At 47.4% G+C, this 20,000-nt stretch overlaps 1 protein-coding gene and 14 non-coding genes across 16 annotated transcripts in view; 1 reads left to right on the plus strand and 14 right to left on the minus strand.

Moving 5' to 3' along the window:
* Window positions 1–20,000, plus strand: part of sema3h (sema domain, immunoglobulin domain (Ig), short basic domain, secreted, (semaphorin) 3H) — a 100,301-nt gene that overhangs the window by 17,665 nt on the left and 62,636 nt on the right. The gene's annotated exons all lie outside the window — the stretch shown is intronic.
* On the minus strand, window positions 108–180 carry trnar-ccu (transfer RNA arginine (anticodon CCU)). Its single transcript has one exon. It is a non-coding gene; the product is annotated as a tRNA-Arg (tRNA).
* trnar-ccu (transfer RNA arginine (anticodon CCU)) lies at window positions 1,746–1,818 on the minus strand. The gene has a single exon. It is a non-coding gene; the product is annotated as a tRNA-Arg (tRNA).
* Window positions 2,699–2,771, minus strand: trnar-ccu (transfer RNA arginine (anticodon CCU)). The gene has a single exon. It is a non-coding gene; the product is annotated as a tRNA-Arg (tRNA).
* trnar-ccu (transfer RNA arginine (anticodon CCU)) lies at window positions 4,551–4,623 on the minus strand. Its single transcript has one exon. It is a non-coding gene; the product is annotated as a tRNA-Arg (tRNA).
* trnar-ccu (transfer RNA arginine (anticodon CCU)) lies at window positions 6,189–6,261 on the minus strand. The gene has a single exon. It is a non-coding gene; the product is annotated as a tRNA-Arg (tRNA).
* Window positions 7,142–7,214, minus strand: trnar-ccu (transfer RNA arginine (anticodon CCU)). Its single transcript has one exon. It is a non-coding gene; the product is annotated as a tRNA-Arg (tRNA).
* trnar-ccu (transfer RNA arginine (anticodon CCU)) lies at window positions 8,994–9,066 on the minus strand. Its single transcript has one exon. It is a non-coding gene; the product is annotated as a tRNA-Arg (tRNA).
* On the minus strand, window positions 10,632–10,704 carry trnar-ccu (transfer RNA arginine (anticodon CCU)). The gene has a single exon. It is a non-coding gene; the product is annotated as a tRNA-Arg (tRNA).
* On the minus strand, window positions 11,585–11,657 carry trnar-ccu (transfer RNA arginine (anticodon CCU)). Its single transcript has one exon. It is a non-coding gene; the product is annotated as a tRNA-Arg (tRNA).
* trnar-ccu (transfer RNA arginine (anticodon CCU)) lies at window positions 13,926–13,998 on the minus strand. The gene has a single exon. It is a non-coding gene; the product is annotated as a tRNA-Arg (tRNA).
* Window positions 14,977–15,049, minus strand: trnar-ccu (transfer RNA arginine (anticodon CCU)). Its single transcript has one exon. It is a non-coding gene; the product is annotated as a tRNA-Arg (tRNA).
* trnar-ccu (transfer RNA arginine (anticodon CCU)) lies at window positions 16,619–16,691 on the minus strand. The gene has a single exon. It is a non-coding gene; the product is annotated as a tRNA-Arg (tRNA).
* On the minus strand, window positions 18,257–18,329 carry trnar-ccu (transfer RNA arginine (anticodon CCU)). The gene has a single exon. It is a non-coding gene; the product is annotated as a tRNA-Arg (tRNA).
* Window positions 19,210–19,282, minus strand: trnar-ccu (transfer RNA arginine (anticodon CCU)). The gene has a single exon. It is a non-coding gene; the product is annotated as a tRNA-Arg (tRNA).

Consider the following 20,000-nt stretch of genomic DNA (forward strand, 5'->3'; position numbering starts at 1 on the left):
TGGCCCAGGAGGACAGTGCCTTACATATGTCGATGAGGAGGCTGTATAAAAAACAGTACTTTGTGAACAGTTTACCCACAGTCACAGCATGCCACTCTGCTGTTTGTCACCCCAGATGGGACTTGAACCCACAATCCCTGGCTTAGGAGGCCAGTGCCTTATCCATTAGGCCACTGGGGCACTTTTGGAGCTGTGTTTCACACGTTTCCGCGCGGCCACTCTGCTGTTAATCACCCTAGATAGGACTGGAACCCACAATCCCTGGCTCAGGAGGACAGAGTTGAGGAGGCTGTATAAAAAACAGTACTTTGTGAACTTTTACCGACAGTCACGTCCTGGTAAACTGTTGTTAGCAGAGGATAGTTTCGATCTATCGACCTCTGGGTTATGGGCCCAGCACGCTTCCGCTGCGCCACTCTGCTGTTAATCACCCCAGATGGGACTCGAACCCACAATCTCTGGCCTAGGAGGACACAGCCTTACATATGTAGTTGAGTAGGGTGTATAAAAAAACTGTGCTTCTTTGACAAATTTTTTTTTTTACCAACACATCCTGGTACATGGTGCACATGCTGGTAATCACCCCAGATGGGACTTGAACCCACAATCCCTGGCTCAGGAGGACAGTGCCTTGCATATGTAGTTGAGCAGGCTGTATAAAAAACAGTACTTTGTGATAGTTTCGATCTATTGACCTCTGGGTTATGGGCCCAACAGTCGCATCCTGGTAAAATTTTGTCAGCAGAGGATGGTTTTGATCTATCAACCTCTGGGTTATGGGCCCAGCACGCTTCCAGTGTGATACTCTGCTGTTAATCACCCTAGATAGGACTGGAACCCACAATCCCTGGCTCAGGAGGACAGAGTTGAGGATGCTGTATAAAAATAGTTCTTCTTTGAGAAATTTTTACTGACAGTCACATCCTGTTAAACTGTTGTTAGCAGAGGATAGTTTCGATCTATCGACCTCTGGGTTATGGGCCCAGCACGCTTCCGCTGCGCCACTCTGCTGTTAATCACCCCAGATGGGACTCGAACCCAAAATCCCTGGCTCAGGAGGACATTGCCTAACAAATGTAGTTGAGGAGGCTGTATAAAAAACAGTACTTTGTGAACTTTTTACCGACAGTCACGTCCTGGTAAACTGTTGTTAGCAGAGGATAGTTTCGATCTATCGACTTCTGGGTTATGGGCCCAGCACGCTTCCAGTGTGATACTCTGCTGTTAATCACCCCAGATGGGACTCGAACCCACAATCCCTGGCTCAGGAGGACAGTGCCTTACATATGTCGATGAGGAGGCTGTATAAAAAACACTACTTTGTGAACAGTTTACCCACAGTCACAGCATGCCACTCTGCTGTTTGTCACCCCAGATGGGACTTAAAAATAGTTCTTCTTTGAGAAATTTTTATTGACAGTCCGTCCTGGTAAACTGTTGTTAGCAGAGGATAGTTTCGATCTATCGACCTCTGGGTTATGGGCCCAGCACGCTTCCGCTGCGCCACTCTGCTGCTAATCACCCCAGATGGGACTCGAACCCACAATCCCTGGCCTAGGAGGACACAGCCTTACATATTTAGTTGAGTATAAAAACTGTATAAAAAACAGTACTTTGTGAACAGTTTACCCACAGTCACAGCATGCCACTCTGCTGTTAATCACCCTAGATAGGACTGGAACCCACAATCCCTGGCTCAGGAGGACAGTTTACCCACAGTCACAGCATGCCACTCTGCTGTTTGTCACCCCAGATGGGACTTGAACCCACAATCCCTGGCTTAGGAGGCCAGTGCCTTATCCATTAGGCCACTGGGGCACTTTTGGAGCTGTGTTTCACACGTTTCCGCGCGGCCAGTCTGCTGTTAATCACCCTAGATAGGACTGGAACCCACAATCCCTGGCTCAGGAGGACAGAGTTGAGGAGGCTGTATAAAAATAGTTCTTCTTTGAGAAATTTTTATTGACAGTCACATCCTGGTAAACTGTTGTTAGCAGAGGATAGTTTCGATCTATCGACCTCTGGGTTATGGGCCCAGCACGCTTCCGCTGCGCCACTCTGCTGTTAATCACCCCAGATGGGACTCGAACCCACAATCTCTGGCCTAGGAGGACACAGCCTTACATATTTAGTTGAGTAGGGTGTATAAAAAAACTGTGCGTCTTTGACAAATTTTTTTTTTTTACCAACACATCCTGGTACATGGTACACATGCTGGTAATCACCCCAGATGGGACTTGAACCCACAATCCCTGGCTGAGGAGGACAGAGTTGAGGAGACTGTATAAAAATAGTTCTTCTTTGAGAAATTTTTACTGACAGTCACATCCTGTTAAACTGTTGTTAGCAGAGGATAGTTTCAATCTATCGACCTCTGGGTTATGGGCCCAGCACGCTTCCGCTGCGCCACTCTGCTGTTAATCACCGCAGATGGGACTGGAACCCACAATCTCTGGCCCAGGAGGACAGTGCCTTACATATGTCGATGAGGAGGCTGTATAAAAAACAGTACTTTGTGAACAGTTTACCCACAGTCACAGCATGCCACTCTGCTGTTTGTCACCGCAGATGGGACTGGAACCCACAATCTCTGGCCCAGGAGGACAGTGCCTTACATATGTCGATGAGGAGGCTGTATAAAAAACAGTACTTTGTGAACAGTTTACCCACAGTCACAGCATGCCACTCTGCTGTTTGTCACCCCAGATGGGACTTGAACCCACAATCCCTGGCTTAGGAGGCCAGTGCCTTATCCATTAGGCCACTGGGGCACTTTTGGAGCTGTGTTTCACACGTTTCCGCGCGCCCACTCTGCTGTTAATCACCCTAGATAGGACTGGAACCCACAATCCCTGGCTCAGGAGGACAGAGTTGAGGAGGCTGTATAAAAAACAGTACTTTGTGAACTTTTACCGACAGTCACGTCCTGGTAAACTGTTGTTAGCAGAGGATAGTTTCGATCTATCGACCTCTGGGTTATGGGCCCAGCACGCTTCCGCTGCGCCACTCTGCTGTTAATCACCCCAGATGGGACTCGAACCCACAATCTCTGGCCTAGGAGGACACAGCCTTACATATGTAGTTGAGTAGGGTGTATAAAAAAACTGTGCTTCTTTGACAAATTTTTTTTTTTACCAACACATCCTGGTACATGGTACACATGCTGGTAATCACCCCAGATGGGACTTGAACCCACAATCCCTGGCTCAGGAGGACAGTGCCTTGCATATGTAGTTGAGCAGGCTGTATAAAAAACAGTACTTTGTGATAGTTTCGATCTATTGACCTCTGGGTTATGGGCCCAACAGTCGCATCCTGGTAAAATTTTGTCAGCAGAGGATGGTTTTGATCTATCAACCTCTGGGTTATGGGCCCAGCACGCTTCCAGTGTGATACTCTGCTGTTAATCACCCTAGATAGGACTGGAACCCACAATCCCTGGCTCAGGAGGACAGAGTTGAGGATGCTGTATAAAAATAGTTCTTCTTTGAGAAATTTTTACTGACAGTCACATCCTGTTAAACTGTTGTTAGCAGAGGATAGTTTCGATCTATCGACCTCTGGGTTATGGGCCCAGCACGCTTCCGCTGCGCCACTCTGCTGTTAATCACCCCAGATGGGACTCGAACCCAAAATCCCTGGCTCAGGAGGACATTGCCTAACAAATGTAGTTGAGGAGGCTGTATAAAAAACAGTACTTTGTGAACTTTTTACCGACAGTCACGTCCTGGTAAACTGTTGTTAGCAGAGGATAGTTTCGATCTATCGACCTCTGGGTTATGGGCCCAGCACGCTTCCGCTGCGCCACTCTGCTGTTAATCACCCCAGATGGGACTCGAACCCACAATCTCTGGCCTAGGAGGACACAGCCTTACATATTTAGTTGAGTAGGGTGTATAAAAAAACTGTGCTTCTTTGACAAATTTTTTTTTTTTTACCAACACATCCTGGTACATGGTACACATGCTGGTAATCACCCCAGATGGGACTTGAACCCACAATCCCTGGCTCAGGAGGACAGTGCCTTGCATATGTAGTTGAGGAGGCTGTATAGAAAAACAGTACTTTGTGATAGTTTCGATCTATTGACCTCTGGGTTATGGGCCCAACAGTCGCATCCTGGTAAAATTTTGTCAGCAGAGGATGGTTTGGATCTATCAACCTCTGGGTTATGGGCCCAGCATGCTTCCAGTGTGATACTCTGCTGTTAATCACCCTAGATAGGACTCTAACCCACAATCCCTGGCTCAGGAGGACAGAGTTGAGGAGACTGTATAAAAATAGTTCTTCTTTGAGAAATTTTTACTGACAGTCACATCCTGTTAAACTGTTGTTAGCAGAGGATAGTTTCGATCTATCGACCTCTGGGTTATGGGCCCAGCACGCTTCCGCTGCGCCACTCTGCTGTTAATAACTGCAGATGGGACTGGAACCCACAATCTCTGGCCCAGGAGGACAGTGCCTTACATATGTCGATGAGGAGGCTGTATAAAAAACAGTACTTTGTGAACAGTTTACCCACAGTCACAGCATGCCACTCTGCTGTTTGTCACCCCAGATGGGACTTGAACCCACAATCCCTGGCTTAGGAGGCCAGTGCCTTATCCATTAGGCCACTGGGGCACTTTTGGAGCTGTGTTTCACACGTTTCCGCGCGGCCACTCTGCTGTTAATCACCCTAGATAGGACTGGAACCCACAATCCCTGGCTCAGGAGGACAGAGTTGAGGAGGCTGTATAAAAAACAGTACTTTGTGAACTTTTACCGACAGTCACGTCCTGGTAAACTGTTGTTAGCAGAGGATAGTTTCGATCTATCGACCTCTGGGTTATGGGCCCAGCACGCTTCCGCTGCGCCACTCTGCTGTTAATCACCCCAGATGGGACTCGAACCCACAATCTCTGGCCTAGGAGGACACAGCCTTACATATGTAGTTGAGTAGGGTGTATAAAAAAACTGTGCTTCTTTGACAAATTTTTTTTTTTACCAACACATCCTGGTACATGGTGCACATGCTGGTAATCACCCCAGATGGGACTTGAACCCACAATCCCTGGCTCAGGAGGACAGTGCCTTGCATATGTAGTTGAGCAGGCTGTATAAAAAACAGTACTTTGTGATAGTTTCGATCTATTGACCTCTGGGTTATGGGCCCAACAGTCGCATCCTGGTAAAATTTTGTCAGCAGAGGATGGTTTTGATCTATCAACCTCTGGGTTATGGGCCCAGCACGCTTCCAGTGTGATACTCTGCTGTTAATCACCCTAGATAGGACTGGAACCCACAATCCCTGGCTCAGGAGGACAGAGTTGAGGATGCTGTATAAAAATAGTTCTTCTTTGAGAAATTTTTACTGACAGTCACATCCTGTTAAACTGTTGTTAGCAGAGGATAGTTTCGATCTATCGACCTCTGGGTTATGGGCCCAGCACGCTTCCGCTGCGCCACTCTGCTGTTAATCACCCCAGATGGGACTCGAACCCAAAATCCCTGGCTCAGGAGGACATTGCCTAACAAATGTAGTTGAGGAGGCTGTATAAAAAACAGTACTTTGTGAACTTTTTACCGACAGTCACGTCCTGGTAAACTGTTGTTAGCAGAGGATAGTTTCGATCTATCGACTTCTGGGTTATGGGCCCAGCACGCTTCCAGTGTGATACTCTGCTGTTAATCACCCCAGATGGGACTCGAACCCACAATCCCTGGCTCAGGAGGACAGTGCCTTACATATGTCGATGAGGAGGCTGTATAAAAAACACTACTTTGTGAACAGTTTACCCACAGTCACAGCATGCCACTCTGCTGTTTGTCACCCCAGATGGGACTTAAAAATAGTTCTTCTTTGAGAAATTTTTATTGACAGTCCGTCCTGGTAAACTGTTGTTAGCAGAGGATAGTTTCGATCTATCGACCTCTGGGTTATGGGCCCAGCACGCTTCCGCTGCGCCACTCTGCTGCTAATCACCCCAGATGGGACTCGAACCCACAATCCCTGGCCTAGGAGGACACAGCCTTACATATTTAGTTGAGTATAAAAACTGTATAAAAAACAGTACTTTGTGAACAGTTTACCCACAGTCACAGCATGCCACTCTGCTGTTAATCACCCTAGATAGGACTGGAACCCACAATCCCTGGCTCAGGAGGACAGTTTACCCACAGTCACAGCATGCCACTCTGCTGTTTGTCACCCCAGATGGGACTTGAACCCACAATCCCTGGCTTAGGAGGCCAGTGCCTTATCCATTAGGCCACTGGGGCACTTTTGGAGCTGTGTTTCACACGTTTCCGCGCGGCCAGTCTGCTGTTAATCACCCTAGATAGGACTGGAACCCACAATCCCTGGCTCAGGAGGACAGAGTTGAGGAGGCTGTATAAAAATAGTTCTTCTTTGAGAAATTTTTATTGACAGTCACATCCTGGTAAACTGTTGTTAGCAGAGGATAGTTTCGATCTATCGACCTCTGGGTTATGGGCCCAGCACGCTTCCGCTGCGCCACTCTGCTGTTAATCACCCCAGATGGGACTCGAACCCACAATCTCTGGCCTAGGAGGACACAGCCTTACATATTTAGTTGAGTAGGGTGTATAAAAAAACTGTGCGTCTTTGACAAATTTTTTTTTTTTACCAACACATCCTGGTACATGGTACACATGCTGGTAATCACCCCAGATGGGACTTGAACCCACAATCCCTGGCTGAGGAGGACAGAGTTGAGGAGACTGTATAAAAATAGTTCTTCTTTGAGAAATTTTTACTGACAGTCACATCCTGTTAAACTGTTGTTAGCAGAGGATAGTTTCAATCTATCGACCTCTGGGTTATGGGCCCAGCACGCTTCCGCTGCGCCACTCTGCTGTTAATCACCGCAGATGGGACTGGAACCCACAATCTCTGGCCCAGGAGGACAGTGCCTTACATATGTCGATGAGGAGGCTGTATAAAAAACAGTACTTTGTGAACAGTTTACCCACAGTCACAGCATGCCACTCTGCTGTTTGTCACCGCAGATGGGACTGGAACCCACAATCTCTGGCCCAGGAGGACAGTGCCTTACATATGTCGATGAGGAGGCTGTATAAAAAACAGTACTTTGTGAACAGTTTACCCACAGTCACAGCATGCCACTCTGCTGTTTGTCACCCCAGATGGGACTTGAACCCACAATCCCTGGCTTAGGAGGCCAGTGCCTTATCCATTAGGCCACTGGGGCACTTTTGGAGCTGTGTTTCACACGTTTCCGCGCGCCCACTCTGCTGTTAATCACCCTAGATAGGACTGGAACCCACAATCCCTGGCTCAGGAGGACAGAGTTGAGGAGGCTGTATAAAAAACAGTACTTTGTGAACTTTTACCGACAGTCACGTCCTGGTAAACTGTTGTTAGCAGAGGATAGTTTCGATCTATCGACCTCTGGGTTATGGGCCCAGCACGCTTCCGCTGCACCACTCTGCTGTTAATCACCCCAGATGGGACTCGAACCCACAATCTCTGGCCTAGGAGGACACAGCCTTACATATGTAGTTGAGTAGGGTGTATAAAAAAACTGTGCTTCTTTGACAAATTTTTTTTTTTACCAACACATCCTGGTACATGGTACACATGCTGGTAATCACCCCAGATGGGACTTGAACCCACAATCCCTGGCTCAGGAGGACAGTGCCTTGCATATGTAGTTGAGCAGGCTGTATAAAAAACAGTACTTTGTGATAGTTTCGATCTATTGACCTCTGGGTTATGGGCCCAACAGTCGCATCCTGGTAAAATTTTGTCAGCAGAGGATGGTTTTGATCTATCAACCTCTGGGTTATGGGCCCAGCACGCTTCCAGTGTGATACTCTGCTGTTAATCACCCTAGATAGGACTGGAACCCACAATCCCTGGCTCAGGAGGACAGAGTTGAGGATGCTGTATAAAAATAGTTCTTCTTTGAGAAATTTTTACTGACAGTCACATCCTGTTAAACTGTTGTTAGCAGAGGATAGTTTCGATCTATCGACCTCTGGGTTATGGGCCCAGCACGCTTCCGCTGCGCCACTCTGCTGTTAATCACCCCAGATGGGACTCGAACCCAAAATCCCTGGCTCAGGAGGACATTGCCTAACAAATGTAGTTGAGGAGGCTGTATAAAAAACAGTACTTTGTGAACTTTTTACCGACAGTCACGTCCTGGTAAACTGTTGTTAGCAGAGGATAGTTTCGATCTATCGACCTCTGGGTTATGGGCCCAGCACGCTTCCGCTGCGCCACTCTGCTGTTAATCACCCCAGATGGGACTCGAACCCACAATCTCTGGCCTAGGAGGACACAGCCTTACATATTTAGTTGAGTAGGGTGTATAAAAAAACTGTGCTTCTTTGACAAATTTTTTTTTTTTTACCAACACATCCTGGTACATGGTACACATGCTGGTAATCACCCCAGATGGGACTTGAACCCACAATCCCTGGCTCAGGAGGACAGTGCCTTGCATATGTAGTTGAGGAGGCTGTATAGAAAAACAGTACTTTGTGATAGTTTCGATCTATTGACCTCTGGGTTATGGGCCCAACAGTCGCATCCTGGTAAAATTTTGTCAGCAGAGGATGGTTTGGATCTATCAACCTCTGGGTTATGGGCCCAGCATGCTTCCAGTGTGATACTCTGCTGTTAATCACCCTAGATAGGACTCTAACCCACAATCCCTGGCTCAGGAGGACAGAGTTGAGGAGACTGTATAAAAATAGTTCTTCTTTGAGAAATTTTTACTGACAGTCACATCCTGTTAAACTGTTGTTAGCAGAGGATAGTTTCGATCTATCGACCTCTGGGTTATGGGCCCAGCACGCTTCCGCTGCGCCACTCTGCTGTTAATAACTGCAGATGGGACTGGAACCCACAATCTCTGGCCCAGGAGGACAGTGCCTTACATATGTCGATGAGGAGGCTGTATAAAAAACAGTACTTTGTGAACAGTTTACCCACAGTCACAGCATGCCACTCTGCTGTTTGTCACCCCAGATGGGACTTGAACCCACAATCCCTGGCTTAGGAGGCCAGTGCCTTATCCATTAGGCCACTGGGGCACTTTTGGAGCTGTGTTTCACACGTTTCCGCGCGGCCACTCTGCTGTTAATCACCCTAGATAGGACTGGAACCCACAATCCCTGGCTCAGGAGGACAGAGTTGAGGAGGCTGTATAAAAAACAGTACTTTGTGAACTTTTACCGACAGTCACGTCCTGGTAAACTGTTGTTAGCAGAGGATAGTTTCGATCTATCGACCTCTGGGTTATGGGCCCAGCACGCTTCCGCTGCGCCACTCTGCTGTTAATCACCCCAGATGGGACTCGAACCCACAATCTCTGGCCTAGGAGGACACAGCCTTACATATGTAGTTGAGTAGGGTGTATAAAAAAACTGTGCTTCTTTGACAAATTTTTTTTTTTACCAACACATCCTGGTACATGGTACACATGCTGGTAATCACCCCAGATGGGACTTGAACCCACAATCCCTGGCTCAGGAGGACAGTGCCTTGCATATGTAGTTGAGCAGGCTGTATAAAAAACAGTACTTTGTGATAGTTTCGATCTATTGACCTCTGGGTTATGGGCCCAACAGTCGCATCCTGGTAAAATTTTGTCAGCAGAGGATGGTTTTGATCTATCAACCTCTGGGTTATGGGCCCAGCACGCTTCCAGTGTGATACTCTGCTGTTAATCACCCTAGATAGGACTGGAACCCACAATCCCTGGCTCAGGAGGACAGAGTTGAGGATGCTGTATAAAAATAGTTCTTCTTTGAGAAATTTTTACTGACAGTCACATCCTGTTAAACTGTTGTTAGCAGAGGATAGTTTCGATCTATCGACCTCTGGGTTATGGGCCCAGCACGCTTCCGCTGCGCCACTCTGCTGTTAATCACCCCAGATGGGACTCGAACCCAAAATCCCTGGCTCAGGAGGACATTGCCTAACAAATGTAGTTGAGGAGGCTGTATAAAAAACAGTACTTTGTGAACTTTTTACCGACAGTCACGTCCTGGTAAACTGTTGTTAGCAGAGGATAGTTTCGATCTATCGACTTCTGGGTTATGGGCCCAGCACGCTTCCAGTGTGATACTCTGCTGTTAATCACCCCAGATGGGACTCGAACCCACAATCCCTGGCTCAGGAGGACAGTGCCTTACATATGTCGATGAGGAGGCTGTATAAAAAACACTACTTTGTGAACAGTTTACCCACAGTCACAGCATGCCACTCTGCTGTTTGTCACCCCAGATGGGACTTAAAAATAGTTCTTCTTTGAGAAATTTTTATTGACAGTCCGTCCTGGTAAACTGTTGTTAGCAGAGGATAGTTTCGATCTATCGACCTCTGGGTTATGGGCCCAGCACGCTTCCGCTGCGCCACTCTGCTGCTAATCACCCCAGATGGGACTCGAACCCACAATCCCTGGCCTAGGAGGACACAGCCTTACATATTTAGTTGAGTATAAAAACTGTATAAAAAACAGTACTTTGTGAACAGTTTACCCACAGTCACAGCATGCCACTCTGCTGTTAATCACCCTAGATCGGACTGGAACCCACAATCCCTGGCTCAGGAGGACAGTTTACCCACAGTCACAGCATGCCACTCTGCTGTTTGTCACCCCAGATGGGACTTGAACCCACAATCCCTGGCTTAGGAGGCCAGTGCCTTATCCATTAGGCCACTGGGGCACTTTTGGAGCTGTGTTTCACACGTTTCCGCGCGGCCACTCTGCTGTTAATCACCCTAGATAGGACTGGAACCCACAATCCCTGGCTCAGGAGGACAGAGTTGAGGAGGCTGTATAAAAATAGTTCTTCTTTGAGAAATTTTTATTGACAGTCACATCCTGGTAAACTGTTGTTAGCAGAGGATAGTTTCGATCTATCGACCTCTGGGTTATGGGCCCAGCACGCTTCCGCTGCGCCACTCTGCTGTTAATCACCCCAGATGGGACTCGAACCCACAATCTCTGGCCTAGGAGGACACAGCCTTACATATTTAGTTGAGTAGGGTGTATAAAAAAACTGTGCGTCTTTGACAAATTTTTTTTTTTTACCAACACATCCTGGTACATGGTACACATGCTGGTAATCACCCCAGATGGGACTTGAACCCACAATCCCTGGCTGAGGAGGACAGAGTTGAGGAGACTGTATAAAAATAGTTCTTCTTTGAGAAATTTTTACTGACAGTCACATCCTGTTAAACTGTTGTTAGCAGAGGATAGTTTCAATCTATCGACCTCTGGGTTATGGGCCCAGCACGCTTCCGCTGCGCCACTCTGCTGTTAATCACCGCAGATGGGACTGGAACCCACAATCTCTGGCCCAGGAGGACAGTGCCTTACATATGTCGATGAGGAGGCTGTATAAAAAACAGTACTTTGTGAACAGTTTACCCACAGTCACAGCATGCCACTCTGCTGTTTGTCACCGCAGATGGGACTGGAACCCACAATCTCTGGCCCAGGAGGACAGTGCCTTACATATGTCGATGAGGAGGCTGTATAAAAAACAGTACTTTGTGAACAGTTTACCCACAGTCACAGCATGCCACTCTGCTGTTTGTCACCCCAGATGGGACTTGAACCCACAATCCCTGGCTTAGGAGGCCAGTGCCTTATCCATTAGGCCACTGGGGCACTTTTGGAGCTGTGTTTCACACGTTTCCGCGCGGCCACTCTGCTGTTAATCACCCTAGATAGGACTGGAACCCACAATCCCTGGCTCAGGAGGCTGTATAAAAAACAGTACTTTGTGAACTTTTACCAACAGTCACATCCTGGTAAACTGTTGTTAGCAGAGGATAGTTTCGATCTATCGACCTCTGGGTTATGGGCCCAGCACGCTTCCGCTGCGCCACTCTGCTGTTAATCACCCCAGATGGGACTCGAACCCACAATCTCTGGCCTAGGAGGACACAGCCTTACATATTTAGTTGAGTAGGGTGTATAAAAAAACTGTGCTTCTTTGACAAATTTTTTTTTTTTTACCAACACATCCTGGTACATGGTACACATGCTGGTAATCACCCCAGATGGGACTTGAACCCACAATCCCTGGCTCAGGAGGACAGTGCCTTGCATATGTAGTTGAGGAGGCTGTATAGAAAAACAGTACTTTGTGATAGTTTCGATCTATTGACCTCTGGGTTATGGGCCCAACAGTCGCATCCTGGTAAAATTTTGTCAGCAGAGGATGGTTTGGATCTATCAACCTCTGGGTTATGGGCCCAGCACGCTTCCAGTGTGATACTCTGCTGTTAATCACCCTAGATAGGACTCTAACCCACAATCCCTGGCTCAGGAGGACAGAGTTGAGGAGACTGTATAAAAATAGTTCTTCTTTGAGAAATTTTTACTGACAGTCACATCCTGTTAAACTGTTGTTAGCAGAGGATAGTTTCGATCTATCGACCTCTGGGTTATGGGCCCAGCACGCTTCCGCTGCGCCACTCTGCTGTTAATCACCGCAGATGGGACTGGAACCCACAATCTCTGGCCCAGGAGGACAGTGCCTTACATATGTCGATGAGGAGGCTGTATAAAAAACAGTACTTTGTGAACAGTTTACCCACAGTCACAGCATGCCACTCTGCTGTTAATCACCCTAGATAGGACTGGAACCCACAATCCCTGGCTCAGGAGGACAGAGTTGAGGAGGCTGTATAAAAAACAGTACTTTGTGAACTTTTACCGACAGTCACATCCTGGTAAACTGTTGTTAGCAGAGGATAGTTTCGATCTATCGACCTCTGGGTTATGGGCCCAGCACGCTTCCGCTGCGCCACTCTGCTGTTAATCACCCCAGATGGGACTCGAACCCACAATCTCTGGCCTAGGAGGACACAGCCTTACATGTGTAGTTGAGTAGGGTGTATAAAAAAACTGTGCTTCTTTGACAAATTTTTTTTTTTTTACCAACACATCCTGGTACATGGTACACATGCTGGTAATCACCCCAGATGGGACTTGAACCCACAATCCCTGGCTCAGGAGGACAGTGCCTTGCATATGTAGTTGAGGAGGCTGTATAGAAAAACAGTACTTTGTGATAGTTTCGATCTATTGACCTCTGGGTTATGGACCCAACAGTCGCATCCTGGTAAAATTTTGTCAGCAGAGGATGGTTTGGATCTATCAACCTCTGGGTTATGGGCCCAGCACGCTTCCAGTGTGATACTCTGCTGTTAATCACCCTAGATAGGACTCTAACCCACAATCCCTGGCTCAGGAGGACAGAGTTGAGGAGACTGTATAAAAATAGTTCTTCTTTGAGAAATTTTTACTGACAGTCACATCCTGTTAAACTGTTGTTAGCAGAGGATAGTTTCGATCTATCGACTTCTGGGTTATGGGCCCAGCACGCTTCCAGTGTGATACTCTGCTGTTAATCACCCCAGATGGGACTCGAACCCACAATCCCTGGCTCAGGAGGACAGTGCCTTACATATGTCGATGAGGAGGCTGTATAAAAAACACTACTTTGTGAACAGTTTACCCACAGTCACAGCATGCCACTCTGCTGTTTGTCACCCCAGATGGGACTTAAAAATAGTTCTTCTTTGAGAAATTTTTATTGACAGTCTGTCCTGGTAAACTGTTGTTAGCAGAGGATAGTTTCGATCTATCGACCTCTGGGTTATGGGCCCAGCACGCTTCCGCTGCGCCACTCTGCTGCTAATCACCCCAGATGGGACTCGAACCCACAATCCCTGGCCTAGGAGGACACAGCCTTACATATTTAGTTGAGTATAAAAACTGTATAAAAAACAGTACTTTGTGAACAGTTTACCCACAGTCACAGCATGCCACTCTGCTGTTAATCACCCTAGATCGGACTGGAACCCACAATCCCTGGCTCAGGAGGACAGTTTACCCACAGTCACAGCATGCCACTCTGCTGTTTGTCACCCCAGATGGGACTTGAACCCACAATCCCTGGCTTAGGAGGCCAGTGCCTTATCCATTAGGCCACTGGGGCACTTTTGGAGCTGTGTTTCACACGTTTCCGCGCGGCCACTCTGCTGTTAATCACCCTAGATAGGACTGGAACCCACAATCCCTGGCTCAGGAGGACAGAGTTGAGGAGGCTGTATAAAAAACAGTACTTTGTGAACTTTTACCGACAGTCACATCCTGGTAAACTGTTGTTAGCAGAGGATAGTTTCGATCTATCGACCTCTGGGTTATGGGCCCAGCACGCTTCCGCTGCGCCACTCTGCTGTTAATCACCCCAGATGGGACTCGAACGCACAATCTCTGGCCTAGGAGGACACAGCCTTACATATTTAGTTGAGTAGGGTGTATAAAAAAACTGTGCTTCTTTGACAAATTTTTTTTTTTTTACCAACACATCCTGGTACATGGTACACATGCTGGTAATCACCCCAGATGGGACTTGAACCCACAATCCCTGGCTCAGGAGGACAGTGCCTTGCATATGTAGTTGAGGAGGCTGTATAGAAAAACAGTACTTTGTGATAGTTTCGATCTATTGACCTCTGGGTTATGGGCCCAACAGTCGCATCCTGGTAAAATTTTGTCAGCAGAGGATGGTTTGGATCTATCAACCTCTGGGTTATGGGCCCAGCACGCTTCCAGTGTGATACTCTGCTGTTAATCACCCTAGATAGGACTCTAACCCACAATCCCTGGCTCAGGAGGACAGAGTTGAGGAGACTGTATAAAAATAGTTCTTCTTTGAGAAATTTTTACTGACAGTCACATCCTGTTAAACTGTTGTTAGCAGAGGATAGTTTCGATCTATCGACCTCTGGGTTATGGGCCCAGCACGCTTCCGCTGCGCCACTCTGCTGTTAATCACCGCAGATGGGACTGGAACCCACAATCTCTGGCCCAGGAGGACAGTGCCTTACATATGTCGATGAGGAGGCTGTATAAAAAACAGTACTTTGTGAACAGTTTACCCACAGTCACAGCATGCCACTCTGCTGTTTGTCACCCCAGATGGGACTTGAACCCACAATCCCTGGCTTAGGAGGCCAGTGCCTTATCCATTAGGCCACTGGGGCACTTTTGGAGCTGTGTTTCACACGTTTCCGCGCGGCCACTCTGCTGTTAATCACCCTAGATAGGACTGGAACCCACAATCCCTGGCTCAGGAGGACAGAGTTGAGGAGGCTGTATAAAAAACAGTACTTTGTGAACTTTTACCGACAGTCACATCCTGGTAAACTGTTGTTAGCAGAGGATAGTTTCGATCTATCGACCTCTGGGTTATGGGCCCAGCACGCTTCCGCTGCGCCACTCTGCTGTTAATCACCCCAGATGGGACTCGAACCCACAATCTCTGGCCTAGGAGGACACAGCCTTACATATTTAGTTGAGTAGGGTGTATAAAAAAACTGTGCTTCTTTGACAAATTTTTTTTTTTTTACCAACACATCCTGGTACATGGTACACATGCTGGTAATCACCCCAGATGGGACTTGAACCCACAATCCCTGGCTCAGGAGGACAGTGCCTTGCATATGTAGTTGAGGAGGCTGTATAGAAAAACAGTACTTTGTGATAGTTTCGATCTATTGACCTCTGGGTTATGGGCCCAACAGTCGCATCCTGGTAAAATTTTGTCAGCAGAGGATGGTTTGGATCTATCAACCTCTGGGTTATGGGCCCAGCACGCTTCCAGTGTGATACTCTGCTGTTAATCACCCTAGATAGGACTGGAACCCACAATCCCTGGCTCAGGAGGACAGAGTTGAGGAGGCTGTATAAAAATAGTTCTTCTTTGAGAAATTTTTATTGACAGTCACATCCTGGTAAACTGTTGTTAGCAGAGGATAGTTTCGATCTATCGACCTCTGGGTTATGGGCCCAGCACGCTTCCGCTGCGCCACTCTGCTGTTAATCACCCCAGATGGGACTCGAACCCACAATCTCTGGCCTAGGAGGACACAGCCTTACATATTTAGTTGAGTAGGGTGTATAAAAAAACTGTGCGTCTTTGACAAATTTTTTTTTTTTACCAACACATCCTGGTACATGGTACACATGCTGGTAATCACCCCAGATGGGACTTGAACCCACAATCCCTGGCTCAGGAGGACAGTGCCTTGCATATGTAGTTGAGGAGGCTGTATAGAAAAACAGTACTTTGTGATAGTTTCGATCTATTGACCTCTGGGTTATGGGCCCAACAGTCGCATCCTGGTAAAATTTTGTCAGCAGAGGATGGTTTGGATCTATCAACCTCTGGGTTATGGGCCCAGCATGCTTCCAGTGTGATACTCTGCTGTTAATCACCCTAGATAGGACTCTAACCCACAATCCCTGGCTCAGGAGGACAGAGTTGAGGAGACTGTATAAAAATAGTTCTTCTTTGAGAAATTTTTACTGACAGTCACATCCTGTTAAACTGTTGTTAGCAGAGGATAGTTTCGATCTATCGACCTCTGGGTTATGGGCCCAGCACGCTTCCGCTGCGCCACTCTGCTGTTAATAACTGCAGATGGGACTGGAACCCACAATCTCTGGCCCAGGAGGACAGTGCCTTACATATGTCGATGAGGAGGCTGTATAAAAAACAGTACTTTGTGAACAGTTTACCCACAGTCACAGCATGCCACTCTGCTGTTTGTCACCCCAGATGGGACTTGAACCCACAATCCCTGGCTTAGGAGGCCAGTGCCTTATCCATTAGGCCACTGGGGCACTTTTGGAGCTGTGTTTCACACGTTTCCGCGCGGCCACTCTGCTGTTAATCACCCTAGATAGGACTGGAACCCACAATCCCTGGCTCAGGAGGACAGAGTTGAGGAGGCTGTATAAAAAACAGTACTTTGTGAACTTTTACAGACAGTCACGTCCTGGTAAACTGTTGTTAGCAGAGGATAGTTTCGATCTATCGACCTCTGGGTTATGGGCCCAGCACGCTTCCGCTGCGCCACTCTGCTGTTAATCACCCCAGATGGGACTCGAACCCACAATCTCTGGCCTAGGAGGACACAGCCTTACATATGTAGTTGAGTAGGGTGTATAAAAAAACTGTGCTTCTTTGACAAATTTTTTTTTTTACCAACACATCCTGGTACATGGTACACATGCTGGTAATCACCCCAGATGGGACTTGAACCCACAATCCCTGGCTCAGGAGGACAGTGCCTTGCATATGTAGTTGAGCAGGCTGTATAAAAAACAGTACTTTGTGATAGTTTCGATCTATTGACCTCTGGGTTATGGGCCCAACAGTCGCATCCTGGTAAAATTTTGTCAGCAGAGGATGGTTTTGATCTATCAACCTCTGGGTTATGGGCCCAGCACGCTTCCAGTGTGATACTCTGCTGTTAATCACCCTAGATAGGACTGGAACCCACAATCCCTGGCTCAGGAGGACAGAGTTGAGGATGCTGTATAAAAATAGTTCTTCTTTGAGAAATTTTTACTGACAGTCACATCCTGTTAAACTGTTGTTAGCAGAGGATAGTTTCGATCTATCGACCTCTGGGTTATGGGCCCAGCACGCTTCCGCTGCGCCACTCTGCTGTTAATCACCCCAGATGGGACTCGAACCCAAAATCCCTGGCTCAGGAGGACATTGCCTAACAAATGTAGTTGAGGAGGCTGTATAAAAAACAGTACTTTGTGAACTTTTTACCGACAGTCACGTCCTGGTAAACTGTTGTTAGCAGAGGATAGTTTCGATCTATCGACTTCTGGGTTATGGGCCCAGCATGCTTCCAGTGTGATACTCTGCTGTTAATCACCCCAGATGGGACTCGAACCCACAATCCCTGGCTCAGGAGGACAGTGCCTTACATATGTCGATGAGGAGGCTGTATAAAAAACACTACTTTGTGAACAGTTTACCCACAGTCACAGCATGCCACTCTGCTGTTTGTCACCCCAGATGGGACTTAAAAATAGTTCTTCTTTGAGAAATTTTTATTGACAGTCCGTCCTGGTAAACTGTTGTTAGCAGAGGATAGTTTCGATCTATCGACCTCTGGGTTATGGGCCCAGCACGCTTCCGCTGCGCCACTCTGCTGCTAATCACCCCAGATGGGACTCGAACCCACAATCCCTGGCCTAGGAGGACACAGCCTTACATATTTAGTTGAGTATAAAAACTGTATAAAAAACAGTACTTTGTGAACAGTTTACCCACAGTCACAGCATGCCACTCTGCTGTTAATCACCCTAGATCGGACTGGAACCCACAATCCCTGGCTCAGGAGGACAGTTTACCCACAGTCACAGCATGCCACTCTGCTGTTTGTCACCCCAGATGGGACTTGAACCCACAATCCCTGGCTTAGGAGGCCAGTGCCTTATCCATTAGGCCACTGGGGCACTTTTGGAGCTGTGTTTCACACGTTTCCGCGCGGCCACTCTGCTGTTAATCACCCTAGATAGGACTGGAACCCACAATCCCTGGCTCAGGAGGACAGAGTTGAGGAGGCTGTATAAAAATAGTTCTTCTTTGAGAAATTTTTATTGACAGTCACATCCTGGTAAACTGTTGTTAGCAGAGGATAGTTTCGATCTATCGACCTCTGGGTTATGGGCCCAGCACGCTTCCGCTGCGCCACTCTGCTGTTAATCACCCCAGATGGGACTCGAACCCACAATCTCTGGCCTAGGAGGACACAGCCTTACATATTTAGTTGAGTAGGGTGTATAAAAAAACTGTGCGTCTTTGACAAATTTTTTTTTTTTACCAACACATCCTGGTACATGGTACACATGCTGGTAATCACCCCAGATGGGACTTGAACCCACAATCCCTGGCTGAGGAGGACAGAGTTGAGGAGACTGTATAAAAATAGTTCTTCTTTGAGAAATTTTTACTGACAGTCACATCCTGTTAAACTGTTGTTAGCAGAGGATAGTTTCAATCTATCGACCTCTGGGTTATGGGCCCAGCACGCTTCCGCTGCGCCACTCTGCTGTTAATCACCGCAGATGGGACTGGAACCCACAATCTCTGGCCCAGGAGGACAGTGCCTTACATATGTCGATGAGGAGGCTGTATAAAAAACAGTACTTTGTGAACAGTTTACCCACAGTCACAGCATGCCACTCTGCTGTTTGTCACCGCAGATGGGACTGGAACCCACAATCTCTGGCCCAGGAGGACAGTGCCTTACATATGTCGATGAGGAGGCTGTATAAAAAACAGTACTTTGTGAACAGTTTACCCACAGTCACAGCATGCCACTCTGCTGTTTGTCACCCCAGATGGGACTTGAACCCACAATCCCTGGCTTAGGAGGCCAGTGCCTTATCCATTAGGCCACTGGGGCACTTTTGGAGCTGTGTTTCACACGTTTCCGCGCGGCCACTCTGCTGTTAATCACCCTAGATAGGACTGGAACCCACAATCCCTGGCTCAGGAGGCTGTATAAAAAACAGTACTTTGTGAACTTTTACCAACAGTCACATCCTGGTAAACTGTTGTTAGCAGAGGATAGTTTCGATCTATCGACCTCTGGGTTATGGGCCCAGCACGCTTCCGCTGCGCCACTCTGCTGTTAATCACCCCAGATGGGACTCGAACCCACAATCTCTGGCCTAGGAGGACACAGCCTTACATATTTAGTTGAGTAGGGTGTATAAAAAAACTGTGCTTCTTTGACAAATTTTTTTTTTTTTACCAACACATCCTGGTACATGGTACACATGCTGGTAATCACCCCAGATGGGACTTGAACCCACAATCCCTGGCTCAGGAGGACAGTGCCTTGCATATGTAGTTGAGGAGGCTGTATAGAAAAACAGTACTTTGTGATAGTTTCGATCTATTGACCTCTGGGTTATGGGCCCAACAGTCGCATCCTGGTAAAATTTTGTCAGCAGAGGATGGTTTGGATCTATCAACCTCTGGGTTATGGGCCCAGCACGCTTCCAGTGTGATACTCTGCTGTTAATCACCCTAGATAGGACTCTAACCCACAATCCCTGGCTCAGGAGGACAGAGTTGAGGAGACTGTATAAAAATAGTTCTTCTTTGAGAAATTTTTA

The sequence above is a fragment of the Paralichthys olivaceus genome, chromosome 6, assembly GCF_024713975.1.
Source record: "Paralichthys olivaceus isolate ysfri-2021 chromosome 6, ASM2471397v2, whole genome shotgun sequence".
Lineage (NCBI taxonomy): Eukaryota > Metazoa > Chordata > Actinopteri > Pleuronectiformes > Paralichthyidae > Paralichthys > Paralichthys olivaceus.